The sequence below is a fragment of the Struthio camelus genome, chromosome 1 (genome assembly GCF_040807025.1).
Source record: "Struthio camelus isolate bStrCam1 chromosome 1, bStrCam1.hap1, whole genome shotgun sequence".
Taxonomy (NCBI): Eukaryota; Metazoa; Chordata; class Aves; order Struthioniformes; family Struthionidae; genus Struthio; species Struthio camelus.
Window position 1 is genome coordinate 190128279 of NC_090942.1, and position 21812 is coordinate 190150090.

The 21812-nt window shown below is 40.5% G+C and overlaps 1 protein-coding gene across 13 annotated transcripts in view; it reads right to left on the reverse strand.

The window, feature by feature from the left end:
- The window catches only part of ENOX1 (ecto-NOX disulfide-thiol exchanger 1), a 374358-nt gene that overhangs the window by 153109 nt on the left and 199437 nt on the right, over nt 1–21812 (reverse strand). For 6 of the 13 annotated variants that reach the window (XM_068929748.1, XM_068929741.1, XM_068929745.1 and 3 more), the window contains one exon: nt 6722–6832. The exons of 5 other annotated variants lie outside the window; for them this stretch is intronic. The gene's annotated coding sequence lies outside the window, so the exon portion shown is untranslated. Of the gene's footprint in view, nt 1–6721; nt 6989–21812 lie in introns of those variants that run through there. 2 more of the 13 variants (XM_068929746.1, XM_068929751.1) reach the window with 2 other exon arrangements.

A 21812-nucleotide genomic window follows, 5' to 3' on the forward strand; every position in this document is an offset into this window, starting at 1 on the left:
TGCTCCATCACTGCCATTAGCTTTCAGCACAGATTGAAGTATGTTGCTAAGTAGAGGCAGGAATTTTCTGTTTTCTGAACTGTTGTGTGTATGGGATCATGAACATGTTACTGCAGGATTGCACACTCAGGAAATAATATCACAATATCTATATCACTGGCAGAGCTTCAGACACCTTCATTCTTTTCCACAGAGGAAGAAGTGGTCCCATATTTAACACAAGGCCAGAGCAGGCAAACACATTGCTGTGCATCAGCTGTGCTCAGGAAACCAAAAAGTCACTTCTGGCCCTTTTCACTGGCTGCTGGGGGCCGGCATGGAGGGGGCTTCATCTGCAAATCACAGTGAATATGGTGATGCTAAAAGCCCTCCCTTTGACTGGTCCTGCTGTACCTTTACCCAGCTAACAAGCCTTCCACTCCTCTTTCCCTGACATGCTCTCTTCTGCGTGCATTTGTCTTCTCCAATTTCAGTTATAACTCTTCAGGGCAGCAAATTATGGCAATTTTCCCTCAGGCAGGACTAAAACCTACTAGAGAGACTGGGTGCTGTTTGTACTGTAATTGGGCTGACGCTGGCTTTCGCCAGGAGTGCTCCCGGGCAGGGATGTCACCGCACGGGCAGTGATTGAGCTCCAGGGCACGGCCACCCTTCTGCCAAGCCTTTGTGCAGCACCTCATGCAGCCGGGCTTTTGTCCCACGAGAGACTTTTAAGATGCTACTGTGATATACAACTGTGAACGCTGATGACGGTAACATCCCCCTTTCTCCTCATGCAGCCCCTCCACCATTGTCACATAGTTAAAAATCCTTTCACCCACTCTTTTTTGAAGTGATGTGTGTTTGTTTGTCTTGTCTTGTTTGAATTATAAGCTCTTCAGGGCAGAGAAATGTGCCTCTATCTATGTTGGTAAAGTACAATGTAAATTTACTGCGCTATATAAATATTTTCTAATAACAAGAGCAATAACAAGAATAATGTATTTACTTTACTGTAATACAGTATTTCCAGGCTTCAAGATACAATCAGAAGCAACCCAGAGTCAACAATAAGACCAAAAAATTCACAGAACCTTTCATTGTGAAGTGGGAGCCTTGAAGTCACCGTGTGAAACCTTGGTAAATTAGTTACCTATATTCATAAATAGCATTTGTTACTGCAGTAAAAGTCATCGGAAATTGGCCCTCTGGAAAACATAAAGCAGAATGTAACCAGTGTAAACCAGCAGAGCACTGCTTAACATGAGTATTATGAGGGTCACAAATGGTCTACTGGTTACTTTTTAAACAAACATAATGTTAATAATTTCACTGCAGCATTATGAATAAAGCATTTAGCCTGTAGCTACGAATATGGTAACTGATGGTTTGGACTTGTTTGTGTATATTGTCATGTAGCAGACTCGTGTACTATGCTGTCTTGGGACCAGACCTCTCCTTTAGACCACGAATGAGCAGCGGAGGTAGCCTGCGGTGTCGGAGCAGTTCCTGCACGCGGCTCGGTGGCCTCTGCTCCATCTCCATCCGGGGAGCAGAGAGCTCCCCTGGCACCCGTGAGGCAGACTGGGGCACCAGGCTCAGTGCCAGCGCCTTTCTGGCACCGTTTCTGGTCGTGCTGTCCATGAGTTGCTTTTTTAAGCTGCGAGGTATCAAATTAATCAAAAGAATTCTGTTGATGCAAAGGATTACACTGACAGGAGTATGAGCCACACTTATTTATCCATGTGATACCAGAGGAGGTGGGAAGCAGATGTATGGAGGGACAAAGCCCAGTCCATTGAATTCACAATCTGAATAGTCAGTGTTTTGTGAGACTGGTGTATTTCTGTCTAAAATGTATGGTTTAATTTAGGAGTGCCTCGGTGACACTGGTGGCCTGTGATATATAAACGGTCAGATTAAATGACCTCTATGTATATGCCTTCTTGTCTGAAGCTCAGAGCAACAGTAACTAGAGTGGTTTGAACAGGTCACATTTATTATTCTTTTAATTGCCTGCTAATATTTCTTTCAGTAGGAAAGTCCTAATAGGCCTTTTCTATCTCTAAATGCCTTCCAAACTATGTGAAATTAGAACAAATAAGGGATCTTCTGTTCTCTAGAACTAGAAAAGGAACTGGATCAGGATCCAGGAGATTTCTCTTCCTCGTATAGCTCTGCAATAGACCCTAGGCAAATCATTTAAACTGTCTGTGCCTTGATCCCCCACCCATGAAATGGGCTGATAATACTTTCTTTATCTCACACTTTATTCATCCTGCCTAGTTAGGCAGTTTTATGTTCATGGGGTATGACAGTGTCACAGGACTTTGCCTTATGCCTGCACATAACACAGGATTATATTAGGCCAAAGAACTTATTTTTTCTAGTAAAAAACAAAACTAAAGCAAGAAGCAAAAAGAGACAACGATCAAAATTTCTCAGGGAATCACTATCTATCTGAATGTGAAGAAAATAGCAAGTTTCCTTTAAAAGGACTTGCAATGAAATTCACACTCTGTCAGGTGTAAATTACAGTCTGTATCTCATCCTGTTCTATCTGCAGCTCCTTTCTTAACCATGCACAGCAGCAGTGTACAAAAATACTTTCTGCATGTGATCAAGCAAGTATGGGCACAGAGGATGCAAACAAAATATGAGCCTTTTAAAAAATTGTTTATGGATACCGTAAAAGAAAAGTGAAAGTTAGTAATCAAGTCATTTCTCAGTGAGATAACCGATTTATCATAAAAACGTTGGGAACACAGTTCAAATACATCTACAAAAATTTTTTCTTTAGAAGGTATAGAGAATAAGATTAGCTAAAAATAAACAATAAAAAATATTAAAAAATAAATCCTAGGAACATATGATTATATTCTGCAACCATAGAAATACAGATCACTTAATTAAGCCTTTATCATAATAGAGCTGCTCACAGGACTAGCATGGGAGATGTGCTTTTCACCTTTTTTTTCCCTAGTATTTTGCATGAGACCTTAAGATTGCATATGCTTTATGACATTTAATAGATGACTGCAGGCAAATATCTATACACTGCACTAAACACGGCAGAAACCCAGCTTCATCTATGCTCATCTTTGAAATGGTGAACTCCTCCCCAGTCGTGTGGTGTGTTTACGAACGACGTGGTGAAATGCATCACTGACACACAGCAAATCCTCACCAAGTTCTGGAAGAGTTGCCAGATGGGGCTGTAGCACATTGTCGTGTTAGTGTTTACTTCAGTGTACGAATAAGATTTCAGTCTCAGCAGAAATGTAGTATCGTTAATTTTCTTGAGGAAAACTGCCACCAGCTGCAAGAGGCTAGCATATTCGGTTAAATATCATGTCCAGAAATTCCTGAGCGAGAATAAGTTGGCAATTTATCTTCTTTCAGGAATAGTTTAAAAGTCTTAAGCGTTAAACTAACCATACTCAAACTATACCTAAGCCTTACTACTGACTAGCCCTCCAAATACTTAACCATTTGTGAAGCCCTACTGTCTGCCACAGCTCAGAGAAGAGGCAATAATTGTCAAGATATTAACTTAACCTCTTTCATGCACCACTGAACGTAAGAATTTGCTTATTCGATAAATGCATCAATAAAACAACTTCATATGCTTTCTCAGTGAGTGAAAAGAGGTGCTATACCTGCTGCGAGTGGATACAGATTTTCTGAAGAATCTGCAGACAAAGGCTTTCCCAATCATCTCTGGCACAGCCTTCGGACTTTCCAGGATAAGGTGATGAAACTTTCACCCTTGACTTCCAAGAAATCAACATCTGAGCCAGTACATTCTGCTTAATTGGGGAACATGCCTGTTTCTAAATGTGCTATAATGACAAAAAGGTACATGCTTCATCTTATCTCAATGGTACTAAGATTCACATATGCAGATCCATCACTGAGAATGGCCTGACCTCTGTTATCATTAATTGAAGCATATTAAGAGACTTGGCAGAAAAAAAAAAATTTCAAATTTGAAATGTCAAGAGACAGATTCATCTAATTTCACATCCTGTTGTTATAATATACCTTAATTACAGTTAATTAGGAGATATTGTTCCTGGTGGAAGAGCATCCGAGGCAGCTTTTGTGGGTGATTAAGCACTGAACAGAATCTGATGCATTTGTTGAATGCAGGATCTGTTTATTACGACTACATGGCTCTATCCAGAATATTGTTCCTATTGCACAGCAAAACAAAAGCAAGTCACATACCAAAAATATTTCACTTCCCTCAAGATGCTTTAAAATTCCTTATTGCCTTCTTAAATTTTCTTCTCTTGGCCCCTTAGGGCTCTAAAGCACGACCCAACTCCCGCTGAAGTTAATCAGGGACTTCTCAGTTGGCTTCAGCAGAGCCACATCAGGTCCCAAATGAACAGCAGGAGGGGAAAGGGCTAAGGGAAAACAATTGTTACAGGGACTGACCTCTGTGGAAAAATAATTCAGGACACAATGTCAATGAGGGTTTCAATGCCATTTGTGAAAGAATATCCTTTGATTTATCGGAGGAGTGTGATTAGCTGGAATCCTTTTCTCCTACGGTATAAAATACAATAAGTAGAAACTCAGGCCAAAACCATGAGCTCAACTTCTGCCAGCGTCAATAAGGTTTGTGCACATTCATTGATCTATGACTGTATATGACCCTGAAATATGTTTTGCTGGGCTGCCTGAGATCATTGTTCATGCTTAGAATAGAAATGACAGGATTGGCTTTATTGCTGAAAAATAAGCAGTGCATGTCTTCTGCCTGAAAAGAAATCGAATTAGCATTTGTGAAGTAATCTTCTTTCTCTCTCTCTCTTTCTCTCTCTCACTCTCTCTCTGTACTTTTTAAAAATAATTTGATTGGCTAGATTACCTGTAGCAGAAAAGATCTTATTTGTTGTAAATTCTGCACACTCTGGTTTCGTAAACTCGCCTTTATTCTAAACTGTAACAACTGTGATAAAACATTCACTATTTACTCTTCGACACCTTTTTTTTTGTTTGGTTGGCTTGAGTAAAGAATATTATTTAAAAAGTAAAAAGTAAAACCACTCTTTTAATGTATTTTTCCATTCCCAGTGATGGATTTTACCTTTGATATGTGATCCAGCTATTTAACTAGCTCTCAACACTTCTTCCATGAATTGTTTATACAGCAACTTGGCAGCATAATTTGCATATCACAGGAAAGATCCCATTACATGTTCCCAGAGGTGTGGTTTCACTAGCTTTATCACTTTCTGCCACCTATGCATATCCCTAAAGCACAGTGTCTGGTTAATCCAGAAGAGTGTTTCTTGGCTGCCAACAGCAATTAAACATTAATGGTGCAGTTACAAAATTTTCAGTCACTCAAAACTTATCTCTCCATTGTCTTCTGTAAAAATAATACATAAAAAAGGTATTTATCTTTTCATACAAATTTTCCCTGCCACAGGAAGATCACAGAGCATTACTTTTACTGTAATCTATTCAACTGTTGTAGTCTTGACCTAAAATAATTAGACAAGGAACAAATACATGAAGAATGAAGAGCTGAAAAGAACAGAAACAAGCTTAGAAGCAGAGTAATTCAAGGTATGACGGATGAGTCAGAGAAAACTTGAAGCTGAACGCTGTATTTTGCTCCCTAGATCGTTAATCCGTGATGAAGAGCAGAGTGACTCAAGCTGCAGGTTAGTTTCTTGGCCATCAAAAGCCCATGTCTGGGCATATTTCAGACTATTCTTCACCCATTCTAACGTGGAAAAACTGGTAGTAGCATAACTTTCACTGAGAGGATCCTTTATTCCAAAGGCACTCCTAGAAACATCAAAGCATACAGCCACTGGGAATCAGGGGACAGAAATTCAAGGGAAACACGATTCGCAGTAAAACATCAATAAATTTCCTTGCAGAAAGGACTGCTGACTTCAGATGTTCTCCTATAAGCAGACTAACATTCATGCAGCTCCAAGCAGAGTAATCTGACAAACATTTGAGGGGAACAAACATTGTAGGTGCTAAATCCTGCTACCTTTGCTTATCTCTTTGTGCAAATCCCTCTTGCAGTAAAAGGCTGCACACAGGAAATTTCAGAAGGACAAAATGTGTAAAATTTGTAGTATGAGATCTAGAGTAGGCTTATTAACAAAAACAGCCTCCTGAGAAATTACCCCAGACAGCAGTAGACAGTGCAATAGCTGCCCTAGCACCTTTCTATATGGAAACATGACAAACCCACAAAATCCTTAATATCATGGAAGGTGGAAGGCAGAGAAGTGGTTGATTCACTGATCAAACTAAGGGGCTACCGAGTCACTAGCCTTTGAGTCACAAAGTCAACCTCAGTGCACGGTGTTTGAAACTTGTTATTCCCCCAAAGCCTAAAAACGCGTAATATAGTGCCATAGGTAGCAGTCCCAGTGACAGAGCAAAGGCAGATTAAGCACAGCTGTCCCCTCAGGTCCAGGGATAGCCTGGTGGTCAGTAAGGAAAACCTGAATTGTTCCTGCCTGTTTAAAAGAGAGAGTTTGGTTTCCAAGTCTGTCAGCATGATTCTTTCTGAATGTGTTGCATTTGCTGACATGCCACTCTGACATTTTGGTCTGGTAATACAAAAAAACAAGAAGTAAGGTTACAAAATCAAATATGATGTTTTCTGCATGTTAAAAGAAGAACTATTTCCACCAAGACCTGGAAACTCAAAATGCTGCTGTGCTTTGCCAGTACATGAAAACCAAAAAATGGAACTGACCTGGGTTTCGTGGTTCAAGCGTGTAGTGGCAGGGATCCCGGTACTACTTCCAGATTCAATACTTGAATAAACACAGTTGTACTTTCTTGAAGTGGATGCTTTTAATGCAATCTGAAAAGGGTGAGAGAAAGGGCATACTCCTGAAGCCTGTATTTCTTAGGTAGAAATAATTCTGCCTGGAGAAACCCGGCTCGTGACTGTTTGCTATTAAAACTGTACGATAGAGAGGAAGCGTCTTTGAGTTCACATACTTAACGCTCAGTGGTGTGTCTGCAGAGTGGCAGGAAATAAACAACAGTGAGGACGGGTTAACCAGAGACCTGCTGGCTAAAATCTATATGCCTGGTAACAGAAAGAAGGCGGCTGCAAGGTCAGACATAGTTTAATTGTTTCTAATGTGAGGATCAGCTACAGACCTACAAGCCAGAAAAACTGCTATAACAAACGGCAAGCACTTCTCACCTCTCCCCCAGACCCAAAACAGCAGCTGTGCATTTCACTTTTAGTCTTTCTCAACTGATCTAGAACATCCTCCTATTCCCATAATATAGCATCAGAGCAAAACCCCTATATAGTAAGTAGAAAGAGAGGACAGAGAGATTAAATAAGCCATGTAAGCATGGATCTCTATCAGAGTAGCTAAACATCATAAATCTCACCCCAAGCCACTGCATTGTCCATCTTATTTCCAAAGACAGCTGTGTGCGTCCTGGAGAAATGTACTATTCTACCATAGCTGCATCAAGGGAGCATCCACACAGAAGGGCCAACAGACTCATGTAAAATGTCTCAGGCTGAGCCTGATCTGAGATGGCAGAAAATTCCCTTATTTGGCATCTGCTTATCAATATTTCACTGGTGCTGCAACAGATTTCCCTTTGTTCACAACTGTGGCAGGCAAGAAAGAGAAACGTTTGTTGAAGCCACCAGCACCAGCTCACAGAGGACCTAAAAAAGATTAGCAGCGGATGCAGGTTTAGATATAGAGCTGGGTGGGGAGCAGAGTGCAAGACAGACACAGGACCCAGAGCTGGGAAGTCCAGACAGGGGAGAGCCTGAGAGGAGGAGGAAAGGCAGCTGCTTGCTAAACTCAGAGATGTGCGGAGGAAGAACGAGCACAACCAACTTTAACAGGAGCTTATTCAGCTGCAAGATGTAAAGGATATAGCAGACATTTTCCAGATGAAGATCTGTCAAAAGCACTGATACTGGCAGAAATCAGATGTGTTTGGAGAGAGTTTGCTAACAATCTTCTCTGTAACTTTTCCTAGAGAAAAGACTGGGCTATTCCCCCAAAAAGTAAAATAACTATATTTACAGAATTGTAGCAGAGCAGTTCTGGGGAGACACCCATTGTCATGGGGAAACATAATATGGTAGTGCCGTTGCATATATTTGCTGCATACAGAGTATTTATAGATGCTAACCGGGGCAATTTCGTATCTCTAGATATTTATTCTATGCTTGCAAATTGAAAAGGAATTTTTCATCCCATCTTGACTGGAAAAAAGAATATATTTAGGGTATAAACTGTTTAGAATTACTTGTTAATGCTATCTACTTTTCTGTATCTGCTTGTCAGAGGGACAGGAGGGAGATGGATAATACTTTAAACATAAAATCATAGAAGAGATTAAACATAGAGAAAGCTTTGTTTTCAACATGTTTAAACTGTTCAAATGACAGGAATCGGTTGCCTTGGAAGCAGATCTGCAGCTGAAAGAAACCTTTCACCTGTCCAACATATGAAATATTTATTATTTGAGGGGTGACTAGAGATTCGATAAAGTCAGACATACGATGAAGAAAACAGACTCTGGCTCATCACTTCCATGAATTACAGAGGTCCTGTGGCAGCCAGATTAGACTTGGCCACAGAGAAAGGAAAGTGGGATCAGTTATAGTATTGAGTGCTGGCATACATAAAACAAGAAGAAATAACATGTTCAACTCTCTATATGATTTAGCCAGGTTTATGAAGCAAAATGCTGATACTCTTCCTATTCTCTGTTTAGTAAGGCTGCAAAATGCTATTGTTTCCAATTAGAGAGAAGAGCCCACTCTCTCTTTAGATAATTACTTTTCCAATAAAATATTCTTGGCTACTTGTTTCCCCATTAAAATTGCCCGGTATTTTTGTCTTCTAAAAACTGTTGAGTTTTTTTTTTTTTTTTTGCCTCTCTTTTGTGTGGGTTGGAGTTAATTTATTATAGGGCTGAAACTTGGCAGAGATCCAGACAGAACAAACTAAAAAATGTTCATACTGAAATTCAGTGATGGGATTCCTTGTTTATTTTATTGCAGAGCGTCCCTGAGAATTTGAACCTACAAAATGGAACTCAGTTGATGCACAAGTGGGCATGTAATCCAGTTTGTTTTATTTTTCAGGAAGAAGACATTAGACATCTCTGTTGCTGCTGACACAATCCTGAATATGAACAGAAGCCAGAGCCATTACTTAAGAAAGTGGTGCTTTTGTGTAGCTACTTCCAGCAGACAATCACACTTTAAAAGAACCTTGACATTATTGCACTCTACTACATTCTTTTTTTCTCAGAAGATCTGGATTTCCAAGGACTTTGACATCTTACTATTGTTAAAAAGGTTTTATGTCTGCATTTAAGCAGTGCTACAATTGTATAATTAAGCTAACAGGTAAAAATAAAGACTAAAGCCCGATGCCATCATATCCTAAATTGTACCACAATAAACTGTAATATTTGTGCTATCTCTCCGTGTGCATGCGTGTGTGTGCTTAGTGTTGGAAAAGCTGTAGACAGTTAACACACAACAACAAAATACAATACCTCTTTTCAAATCTGCTTCCTTATCATATTCTACTTGGCAATTTCATCAAGATTTTAACAGTAAATATTGGATCAGATAGATAATACCATTTTGAGACAGGATTGCAGGCTCTTGGGTGCTGCCCAGAATTGATTCTGCACTAACAACTAAAATGGAAGCGAGATACCAACAAAACAGGGAAGTGAGGAGGGGAGGAAGAAGACCACAAGAAAAGAGGCAAGATGGTATCAGGACGACATCATCGTAACAAATGTCACCATCATGGCTAGAGACTGATGCCTCTACTGTTGGAAGATGGGGGTTCCTGGCTTCACCGTGGCAGGTAACATTCACCTCTAGCCTCTGTTAATAGCACAATAGACCTTAACAAGTTAATCAGTCCCCTTGTCCAGTACGCTGCTCTAGCACTATTTCTGTGCCTAGCTAGAGTGCCCTTCTGACCCTGGACAGGAGCACTTTCTGGTCTCTTGCACATAGTACTCATTATAAAGCAGGCTTTCCTAGCCTGTGCCTTCATTTTTATTGCTTCCGTGCAAATTACTTCCTCCGAGCCTGTTACAGTAACTCTTACAGAGCACTGCGCTCACACTTTCCCAATGAGTTTGCTAGGAGAGAGGTTGCTAGGCTCCAAGTGCACCAAAAAGTGCAGAACGTGCCTTCTTCCCTGCCTTTCCATCTGCCTGGAATACCCCCCTCCTTTCCCACCGTGGTACATCAAGTACCTTCCCTTTCTTTCAGAAAGCTGAGAACCCATCTGTTCGGCAAAGTGCTCCATCTGTAACGTCGACGAGTCCAGTGATGTGCTGCCAATATCGCAACAAAAGCCTCATCTAAACCCGTTCCCCCGGGGTCTGTAATACAGCCCACGTCCCCGGGGTGTGGACGCTTGCAGACAGGAGGCGTGTGGGACTGGAGGAGGCTATTCATTTGGTTTTCCCATTTCAGCAAAACACTTTCCCATATCCAAGGAAGGAGGCAGCAGCACTTGGCAAACACATTTCTATTATGTGCTTCCTACCAGAAATATTCATACTTGGGTCCTGGAAAGAAAAAAAAATCTACTTTGTTGAGAGAGTTGCGGAGTGTTTATCGGGAAGAATTTACAGGGAATAAAGATGGTAGGGAGGGATTTGAATCCCTTTCAGGGACTGCTGAGGACGCTATCTGTGACCAGTAAATTAGGGAAAGGGCCACAGTTACAAGGAAGGAAATCATGTCAAGTTTTCCCTTCAGCGTGGTGCTAATAAAGGGCTGAGCTTTGTAAATATGACTGATAAATCTGTGGATCGGGGTGACGGAAGAGGGTTCAGCCTGAAGGCAGCCAGTTTTTCAGAGGGCAAGTGCATGGCATGAATGGCAAGTGCATTTTGCCTTTCATGCTTCCGTATCAGGGCTGAATACACACTATATATTGTACAAATATATATGTATATGCATATATACACACATATGTGTATGTGTATTAGACATGAGTCACTTTTACAAGCATTGGCTGCAGCATTTGCTTCATATACTATTCTGGCTCAGGCATTTTAAAAGCCTATTATTGATAGTTCTCCATATGGGATTTAAACAGGAGTCAATGCATGCAGGCCTGGATGCTTTGACAGCATGCGCTTTAGATCACCTACTTTTTCTGTAACTATTTGTCAGCTGCAGAGCATTAGGTTTAGAACAAGTTAAAATTGCATAGAAATGGCTGACTGTGAAATTACATAAAACTCCCAAAGTTTTCAAAGGTGATAGTCTAATATTATTTTCTATCACACTCCAAGCAATTTTTAAAAATCATTTACGGTGTCTTTTTGAAAAATAGGAGACCTCTGCATTGGAAGACATAACCTATACCATTACAACCCTTTCATCTTGATGTACTTTTAAAATTGTATGTTAGAAAATGAAAATTTGGACTCAGCAATTCAGTATACCCTTCATGAAAGTGACTTGCACTAAGCAGCAGGTTCTTCAGAGAAAAAGGTACATTTAAAACAGGTGAGTTTTGTGGTTGTTTTTGAACAATAAAGATGGTTGCTCAATGGTTGCTATCACACTAAGCTACTGCATTAATCTGTAATGCACATGCAAATTATCACACTAAGTAATCTGTATTTACATGTCAGGAAGCAATTTTAAAATGTTTTTAGCTTTTCTACTTTAGCTGCCACAGAAATAACAAAGCGTCACGTCTCTTACCTAAAAACGCAAGCAGTACTGATATGTCTCTCCTATAACGAGTTTCTTTGGAGAGCAATACTGATCCTCATCTAGCAAAGCACAGCAGCATATTTTGGAGCTCACCCATCTATAGCAAAACACTTTGGAACATGTTTATGTTTAAAGCATTTGTTGAATAAGGAGAGATTAAGCATGTGCTCAAATAGTCTGTTGAACTGAGGCCCTTTCTTAGCCCTCCATAAGGCAATCTGAAATGCTCTGTAAAGAGAGCTTCGCTGCACAGCCATCTCCTCTTGCTGAGCTGGCTGCAACACCCAGAGAGGTTTAAGACAGGTGGGATGTGAAAAATAACAAAAGGAAGTTACAGCCTGAATCCAAACATCATGAGGAACTTTCTCTCCAAGCCAGGTAAGACAAATGCTTGTGAAAAATGTAGGGCTGATACGTCCCAGCTGCGCCCAGAGCACTGCTGGCCCAAAACATAAACCTAGAAAGAGCAAGGCCTGGCTCCAGAAAACCTACCAGCTAAGTCAATAAGGCAGGACAGTATGGTAGAAGATAAGGATCATTATTTCCTTTTTGCAGACAATAAAATGAGGCACAGACAGAGAAAGTTACCTGCTAAAGCTAAGCTATGACAGGAACTTGAACTGAATCCAGTCTGACTCTCTAACCATCAGATCAGCATCCCTTCTGGTTTCCGAGTAAGCATGAAAATAATTAAAGTAATTTAGATGTCTATCACGTTATGCAGGGAAGGAAATAAAACCTTTTTGTAAAGAATTGTCACATCTGAGGCACAATGAAGGTGCTGCAGGGTGCTCATCATCCACAAGAGCATTTTCCTCTTCCAAATAGGTATTGATTAATTGTCTTTTCTTCTATTTGCTTCTGTATCTCTTAAAAAGCCTATAATGTATCTAGTTTCACTCCCAGGTTCACTTAGGATAGCTTTTATCTCTGCAAAGTATCTTTTTAGTCTTCTCCCTGCTCTTGGCTCCCAAAGTTATTGCATGGCACAGAAAGCCCGTTCATTTTTCCAAGCTGAGCTCTTTGCAAGCCGTACAGCTCTCATCTCACTAGAAGTAGGTGAGCAAGAACACAACCTCCCACCCAGAAAGAAAAGCTCCTACCCTTACCACTACATGAACGAGGAGGAACAGAAAGCCACCAGCCCTGGCAGGAAAGCACAGGAATTGTGTTAGGCTGTAATTGTTCCGGTAAATGCAGGAGTGGGATGCTTTACATCATGCAATGATTTTGAAACATTCTGTGTCTTCAGTCCTTGGGAGGAGATTTGCATCATACACACAACACCGGAAACTACATGGCTGGGCACCAGTGGAGTTCTGTTTCCTCCTGGGCTTACCTTTACTTTTTTTGGTTGTGTCTGCAGCTGTGCCATTTTTTAGCCTCAGAGCACCTTGTCCTCACTAATCTCCTTGTGGTTCCTCTCTCTGCGACCTTCAGGAGGAACTGAACCCAGTGATCTAGTTATGAGCTTCTGCTGGGGCCCCACCGGGACATCTGCTTTTGCAAACACTGTTTTTGATGTCCCTAGGAAAAACGACCTCCAAATGCATAAACAGAAGTGCTTGTGCTAAAGCCCTATGACGATCATGCTCGTATGATACTTCAAGCTCACCACGAGGCTGCAAACTGAGAACCTAATTGCAACTGATAGGAGCAAGCTGGTAACATGAGAAATATTTCAGTATGAGCTCTGCCAACAAAACTGTCCAACTTCTTCTCTCCTCCCTTCTCTGTGAAAAGACCTGTTTCCCAAAGGACAGATCCATTTCCAAATGCACACATTAGCACTGAAGCTAGATGCCCACACTGCATGAAATTAAAGTGCTGGCTGCAGCACAATTTCATCTTCGACGCACACCTGAAGGACCTATCCCCCCTTTTTTTCACAGTCCTTGAGTATCCTGTTACTCCAATGCAGTATCTTTCAGTCAAGCCTATATAAACTATCTCCTAATATATACATATATGTGTATGTGTGTGTGTGTGCATCCATATAACCAGCAAGCTAGCTAACCAGCAAAGTAGTTAAATAACTCTCTATTTATTAATTGTTAATCCTCAGCTTGCTGGGTACCTTATTTTAAGTATTTTTTCTTTAATATCTTTTTCACGTTTCTTCAAACTCTCTTACCACTTTAACTCTGTGTACAGCCGTTTCTTCATGAAGCAATTTTGTTGCTCAGTTACCTTCCACAATAATCAGGTGAATTTATCTCCCTAGCATATCTAACAATTTCTCATTAAATCAGGTCTCCAGTACTCTTAGAAAATAATTAAAGACCTACTTCCAATAAACAAGTTATAAAGGCATTAAAGATACAATACTAAATAGCAAATGCATTGGAAACCCAGGGACAGAAAACTCTGATCTGGCATAGACTGGGCAGAATAGCCGAATACCAAATTAATTGCTAGTAGTGTCAGACAAATAGTGAGAAGAAAGTTATGAATATTCACTTTAATTTGAAAATGAATTTATTGTGGCTGAGCACAAGCTTCTTTTATATTTGCTTCCTACAAATAATCATGCAAAGTAAATTTGAAGCTTGTACACTCCATGATTTGCTTCCAGAAGAGGTATAATTGATATGGGATTTACACAGCTAGAAAAAGCAAAGGAAGCAGGGCTCTCAAAACCCTTTGGAATAAGCACACCAAGGTAATTAGACAAGCCAGTGAAGGAACTGACTCTCTGCACCTTCCTTAGCTAGAGCTGTGTACATGGATAGCTAATTACAGTTTGCCAGCAACTAAGGTGATGAGAGAAATCTGCCATCAGGCAATTCAAACAAAAAATAAACTAGAGATAATAATTCCATAGGAAGAACAAAAGCCTGAATTTGTCAAGTAAATGATTCACTTTGCTTTAATTGCTACACACAGAGTGAAGTAACGTAGTGGTATCTCAGTGACCAGATAAAATATGTCACCTTCTCCCCATCCAGTGAACCGTGCAGCATTGAACAGATGAGTCTCCCTCCCTGCCTGCATTAAAGGAGAACAACTGGAAAAGATTTAAAATCCAGTCTGTGAATCAAGCAGTTTTCAATCGGATCCAACTCAATCACCTCATCTCCAATTCAACCACTGACAGCAGAGGCAACTCAGCAATAATGAACATTTGCATTTTGCAATCCTACTATATGTGTTTAGTTGAAATAGTGGTGGTTAACCTGCTGTTCTACATAATTAAATACTCTTAAAATTATGCTTTAAACATCATCTCATATCCTGCTAGCACAATTATAATCTATAACTCTCTGTTTTCCATCAATCACTAATTTGCCATGGGGTAGTAATTTCTCATTATGAGCCATTCATCTTTAAGGAGTCAATGTGTACCTAAGTGTTACCAGCCCTAAAGTGGCTGGTCACCCCACCCCAGTGACATTGTATCCCCAGAATGAAGAAGCACATGGTATTGTCTTCCCCCAAGCCACTGTGCTGTACCCTGCAAGGAATGCCATGGCGTGCCAGAGAAAGTGTATAAGTACGTTACAGAAGCAAAGTTATGGTCAGGTATCCCTAAAGAATGAGCATGCTGAGGAGGTGCGTGCTTAGGAGATGCCATCAGCCTGCAGTGCAGTCAGCAGAAAAGTGGTGGAAACAATTCATCAGATCATGCCATATAGTTAGCAATTAGGAAAAAGAGAAGGTGGGTGGACCTCTGTAGCTGAAAAAGAGGCCTAGAAATCAGATGCTTCTCATAAAAGAGTAGTAAGAAAAGGAAAGGGGGACAGTCTGTCAGCGAAGTTGTGGGCAGATGTGAGATTTTTATCTTGACTTTATATCCAAGTGCTGCACACAAATTGCTGTGAGGCTTAGCTTTGCATTGCTCCCTGTGCTTATGTGACACTCCAGGCAGCAGTAATTTCATAGCTGCGTAGTAAGTCCACTACTGTTGGCTGAGGTGCTCTTATGTTCTCTGTCCTGGGTATCAAACTAGATTTTTTTTTCTAAATATTATTTTGGATGTGCACTTCACATGTGAAGATTCTTCCTTCTGGATAATTCTTGCCTCTTAGGAAGGCACACATATATACATACGCTATTTAAATAAAAATTGTAAATGCTTCTATGCAAGCAAAAGCAGGTGTGCATACATCTTTTCTGAAGTTTGCTGTTCAATAACGTGGGGGGGAAAAGCCTCCAAAGGGAACCTGAATCTACTCCTTTCAGAAATTCCTCATGTCATAGTGAAGAATAAGAACCAATAATCATTTCTCATAACTTTGAAGATCTTGACAATATTGTAAGTCTCTGCAATGGTTACTTAGAGATTAAAGTATACAGGTACTGAGCATATTAGACATTTCTAAACAAAATAATTAATATTATTCCCTGTCCGTTTTTATAATGGGGGACCTACAGCTTTAGAATATTAATTCTAAGCTTTGCGTTTCTCTTGTGGTCAATGCCACCCTAGTGCTAGTCATCACAGTGTTTACTCCCTGCTGCCCCAGCATACAATGTGAAAAGCAGCATCTTCAAACCATTAATCCAAATAGGTTTTTGCCAGTTGAACTAAATATATCCTTAGTGCTACTCAGAGTTGGATATATAGCCCATACCTTCTAGATATTTTTGACAGGGCAAATATACAGATGTGTGAAATATATTCATTCTTATTTCTTTCTTAATGTGGTATTATTCTTTACCTGTCTTCTATTCATGGTATATATGACATAGCCCTATCAGCCCTGAACATTTATATGGTGTTTTCTCTCTGCTTCAATATTCAGCAGGTGTAAAAGGAGAAAGAAATTTCATAGTCTCTATCTCCTTTGTGAAAAAGCTTAAAAAATATTTGGTAACTCACAGTTTAATTAATATTAAAAGTAATCTAAGTGTTACAAGCCTGCTTGGAGAGTTCGGGATGCCTCTTTGAGTCCATCCTCCAACCTGTCATGATCATAAGTTATTTTTTTAATTATGATAATAAGGTGTATTTTTGTAGTTTTATGCTCAATAACTTTGCTGTTGTCAACTTTGTCTTACTGGAAACATCAAACATTAAATAATATAAAAATCATGCAGCAGGACAGGCTGGGGGTTGACCTGCTAGAAAGCAGCTCTGCGGAGAAGGACCTGGGAGTGCTGGTGGACAACAAGTTAAGCATGAGCCAGCAGTGTGCCCTTGTGGCCACGAAGGCCAAGGGTATCTGGGGTGCATTAGGCAGAGTGCTGCCAGCAGGTGGAGGGAGGTGATCCTGCCCCTCTCCTCAGCCCTGGTGGGGCCTCACCTGGAGTCCTGTGTCTAGTTCTGGGCTCCCCAGGACAAGAGAGACACGGCACTCCTGGAGAGAGTCCAGCCAAGGACTACAGAGGTGATCAAGGAGCTGCAGCATCTCTCATGTGAGGAAAGGCTGAGGGAGCTGGGCCTGTTCAGCCTGAAGAAGAGAAGGCGGAGGGAGCGAGCTCATCAATGTGTACAAGTATCTGAAGAGAGGGTGTCAAGAGGATGGGGCCAGACTCTTCTCCGTGGTGGCCAGTGACAGGACAAGAGGCAACGGGCACCAAATGAAACACGGGACGTTCCATCTGAACCTGAGGAAAAACTTCTTCACTGTGAGGGTGACAGAGCATTGGAACAGGTTGCCCAGAGAGGTAGTGGAGTCTCCTTCCCTGGAGATATTCAAAACCCGCCTGGATGTGATCCTGGGCAATATGCTCTAGAGGTCCCTGTTTGAGCAGGGGGGTTGGACTAGATGATCTCCAGAGGTCCCTTCCAACCTCAACCATTCTATGATTCTATGATTCTGTAATATCAAATAATTTTTGATTAACAAGCAAGTGTAAGAAAAGCTACTGAAAATGAAATACAATTTCAAACAGCTCTTGCCGAATATTAAGCTGTGTGAGTAAATCATCAACTTTTTTGCCACAAAAACCCCTCAAAAATGATTTATGGAAGAAGACATCTTGTTAAAAATTACAATCTTGGCTGCTTTCAGTTAAACTATAAAAAATATTTGTTTTGTGAAACCAAAGCTTTACTCCTCAAAAGCTTCACTGCATTGCCAAGAAAACCAATGTTCAAAAAGAAAGCAAGAATGAAACTTAACCAGTTTGGTCACAATTATTTTGTTGTCTGTTATAAGGTTAGAATAATCTGTAAATTACTGTGATATCTAGTCCTTTAGGCTAAGCAAATAATCCTGATGGATTCCATTTGGCCTTTACAGCAGAAAGGCTTGCAAGAAACATTATTTTTCGTAGGATTTTCTTCTGTCTCCCTGAGAAGGCAGGACAGTGTAAGACCTGTACTAACTAATAAAATTACTAGTTATAAAAAAAGATGTTCTAACAAAAATTGTGGGAGGATGTGGTAGGCAGAAATAACCATGTACTGTTTTCACATTAAACTATTCTGGTTCTGTGCTTATTTCTACTCAGTTTTTCAAAAAAGGGCACAAGCACTTCCTCGCATGCAACTAGCTTTAGGATAAATGTAGGCTTCCTGTACAGTCTTAATGTTTTTGATGATCATTCATTTCCGAGGTTATTTTGTATATAACAGAAGTATTACAAGAGTCTCTCATAGTTGAAGTCCACTTGAATCTACTGAATTAAGGAAGTGTCAGCTTTTCTCTTTTTTTTCTCAATCAGGCATGATTGTCCTTTTTCCAGGTTTTTTACTACAGAGTATATCTACTACAGCCCACATAAAAAACATAGTGTGTATATTCCATATGCACAAATCCCATATTCACATTCCATCTTTTGTTCTATTAGGTTATACAACATATCACATGCTGCAGAAGAAGTCATTCTACTATGCTATGAGAAATTCTGACACACAAAGATTATTTTACCAGCCTAAATTGGCACAAGTATAGTGATCAAAATCTTAAAAGTTTAATTGAACTGCAAAGAAAATTGCAGTTAAGTACATCAGATATTTCATGTTGATGTTGTTTCAGAAGTTTGTGAATTAGCTAGCTTAAAGTTTAAAAAGCCACTTCAAATGGAAAAATCTAATTTCTTAATTAAAAAAACTGAAAATTTTATCAGAAAATTCATTAAAACACCACTTTTATTACCAATATCATCAGTTTTGATTGTCAGCTTCTATAAAAAAGCTACAAAAAAACAAAACCCAAGTTTAATAGACTGCCAGAGAAAATCTTCTGTAGTTAACATATTGCAAAAATATGTGGTGCAAAAGATGTGGTTCCACTAAGATACAGATTAATAGAACAAGCAAGGAGGTATGATTATATTTATATGGCAAAATAGATCTATCTGTGGCAATAGTAGTATTTATTAGACTTCAGCTTATTTTCACTCTGAATGCAAGCATGTTTTAATATTCCCAACAAGCGTAGAATGCTTCTATTTGCTTTGTTTATTAAAAAAAAGAAGAAAACACCACAAATACATATTATTCATGGGTACAGATATCTCAGCCCATAAAAGCAATGAGCTCTCAACACATATTTTCTACCTGGTATTATAAACCAAATGTATAAAATGCATAGTTCCAGAGAAAAGTACATGATTTTGCAGTTCACTGAATCCTTTCTTTAACAACCTTCCCATTTCTCATTTGTGTAAGCGAATGAGAGCAAACCCAGCAGTTTCTCAAAACACACAAAACACTTCAACTTTATTTAAGAAGTAGATGAAAACAGCAAGCTACAGAAAATGAGCAGAATTTACAGAATCACAGAGCCACAGAGGCTGGAAGGCACCTTTGATGGCTGTCTGGTGTGATCCCTCACTCCGAGCAGGGCCAGCTTGGAGTAGGTTGCTCAGAGCTGGGTCCAGTCGGGTTTTGAATACCTCCAAGGACAGAGAGTTCACAGCCTCGCTGGGCAACCTGCTCCAATGCCTTACTGTGGTTACCTTACTGTGATTTTTTTTCCCCCCTAATATCTAACTGGAATTTTTTCATGTCGCAATTTGTGTCCATTTTCTCTCCTATCACTCTCCCTCTCCAAGAAGAGTCTGGTTTCATCTTCCCTATACCCTCCATTAGGTACTTCAAGACAGTAATTAGACTTTCTTTTCGTAAGGCTGAATAAACTTGGTTATCTTAGCTTCTTCTTGTATATCATGTGCTCTACTGGCACCCAAGAAATAGGTTAATTATTCATTACAAAGACATAACACATATCGGTGCTATCTAAAACTGAACCGAGCCAGCTGACAGTCTACAATCTATTTCAAAAGCCTTTTGATCAAGTCCTTATTTCACATGTGCACTGGAATCAATAATAAGGATAGGAGGAGGAAGGGAAAGATTAATTATATCACAGAGCTGTTCAGCTGGGTATCTCTGCTTTCAGTTTAAAGTTTTTTCATCAAAATTCATAACTGACCTGCTGGAACCTAAGCATCTCTGTTCTTGTTATAGCAGAGTTTTACATACTGATGCCTTCAGAGAGAGGTATGAATGCCCTGATAAGTAATTTAGTTTGAAATGAAATGATACATTATACTTATCTGTTTATTCTACAGTAGGAGTAGAAATCTTTACATTTGATTTGCTAAACCTTTTGTTCTTTTCTGGTTACTGTGCCCAGTAACCAAATGATACTGTGTACAAGTAGGAGGTCACTGTGAGAGAGAGTATTGCCACATTTGCTGGCAAAACGCTGATCACAGAATCACAGAATGGTTGAGGTTGGAAGGGACCTCTGGAGATCATCTAGTCCAACCTCCCTGCTCAAACAGGGACCTCTAGAGCATATTGCCCAGGATCACATCCAGGCGGGTTTCAAATGTCTCCAGGGAAGGAGACTCCACTACCTCTCTGGGCAACCTGGTCCAGTGCTCTGTCACCCTCACAGTGAAGAAGTTTTTCCTCAGGTTCAGATGGAACGTCCCGTGTTTCATTTGGTGCCCGTTGCCTCTTGTCCTGTCACTGGCCACCACGGAGAAGAGTCTGGCCCCATCCTCTTGACACCCTCTCTTCAGATACTTGTACACATTGATGAGCTCGCTCCCTCCGCCTTCTCTTCTCCAGGCTGAACAGGCCCAGCTCCCTCAGCCTTTCCTCACATGAGAGATGCTGCAGCCCCTTGATCATCTCTGTAGTCCTTGGCTGGACTCTCTCCAGGAGTGCCATGTCTCTCTTGTCCTGGGGAGCCCAGAACTGGACACACAGGCAGGTGAGGCCCCACCAGGGCTGAGGAGAGGGGCAGGATCACCTCCCTCCACCTGCTGGCAGCACTCTGCCTAATGCACCCCAGGACACCCAGGTCCTTCTCTGCAGAGCTGCTTTCCAGCAGGTCAACCCCCAGCCTGTCCTGCTGCATGGGGTTCTTCCTCCCCAGGGGCAGGACCCCGCACTTGCCTTTGTTGAACTTCAGGAGGTTCCTCTCCGCCCAATTCTCCAGCCTGTCCAGGTCCCTCTGAAGGGCAGCAGAGCTTCTGGTGTGTCAGCCACTCCCCCCAGTTTAGTATCATCAGCAAACTTGCTGAGGGTGCACTCTGTGCCTTCCTCCAGGTCTTTGATGAATACGTTGAACAAGACTGGACCCAGTACTGACCCCTGGGTCAGTACTAACAGGCTACTGACCTGTTAGCCTAATAATTATTATTAAAGTTCTAACATTTAGATACTCAACTTCCAGTTTTCGGTACTGGAATTCATCTATATCTCTGTATGCCTTTATTCCTTGGACATTTCATGATTTCCCTCGAGAATATATGGAAAAGGAAGCTGTTTATATACACAGATCCAGAAACTGATTCACTTTCCCAATACGAACAGGAACTAATAGGATGGTAAAGTTGTGAATCACATATTCTGTGGCTTTAAGGCAAGCTAGTAAAGTCATAAAATGATGCTCCCTTGAGACACTGAAACCCAGTAGAGAATATTTTCTGAATAGTTTCTCATTTTTTGTCCAATACAATGTATATTCTGAGTCGAAGTTAGACAAATATGATCACTTTCATCACCACCACTTAGTGATTTGACTGCTTTTAAAAATCAGCCACCAAATAGGGAATTTTCAAGTATTTTCAAGTATTCTGAAATAACACAAAGCCTTTCACCACCAAACAAACTTCATGTTTCATTGTTCTCATTCCCTTGAAGCAGGACGTGCACTCACTAACTATT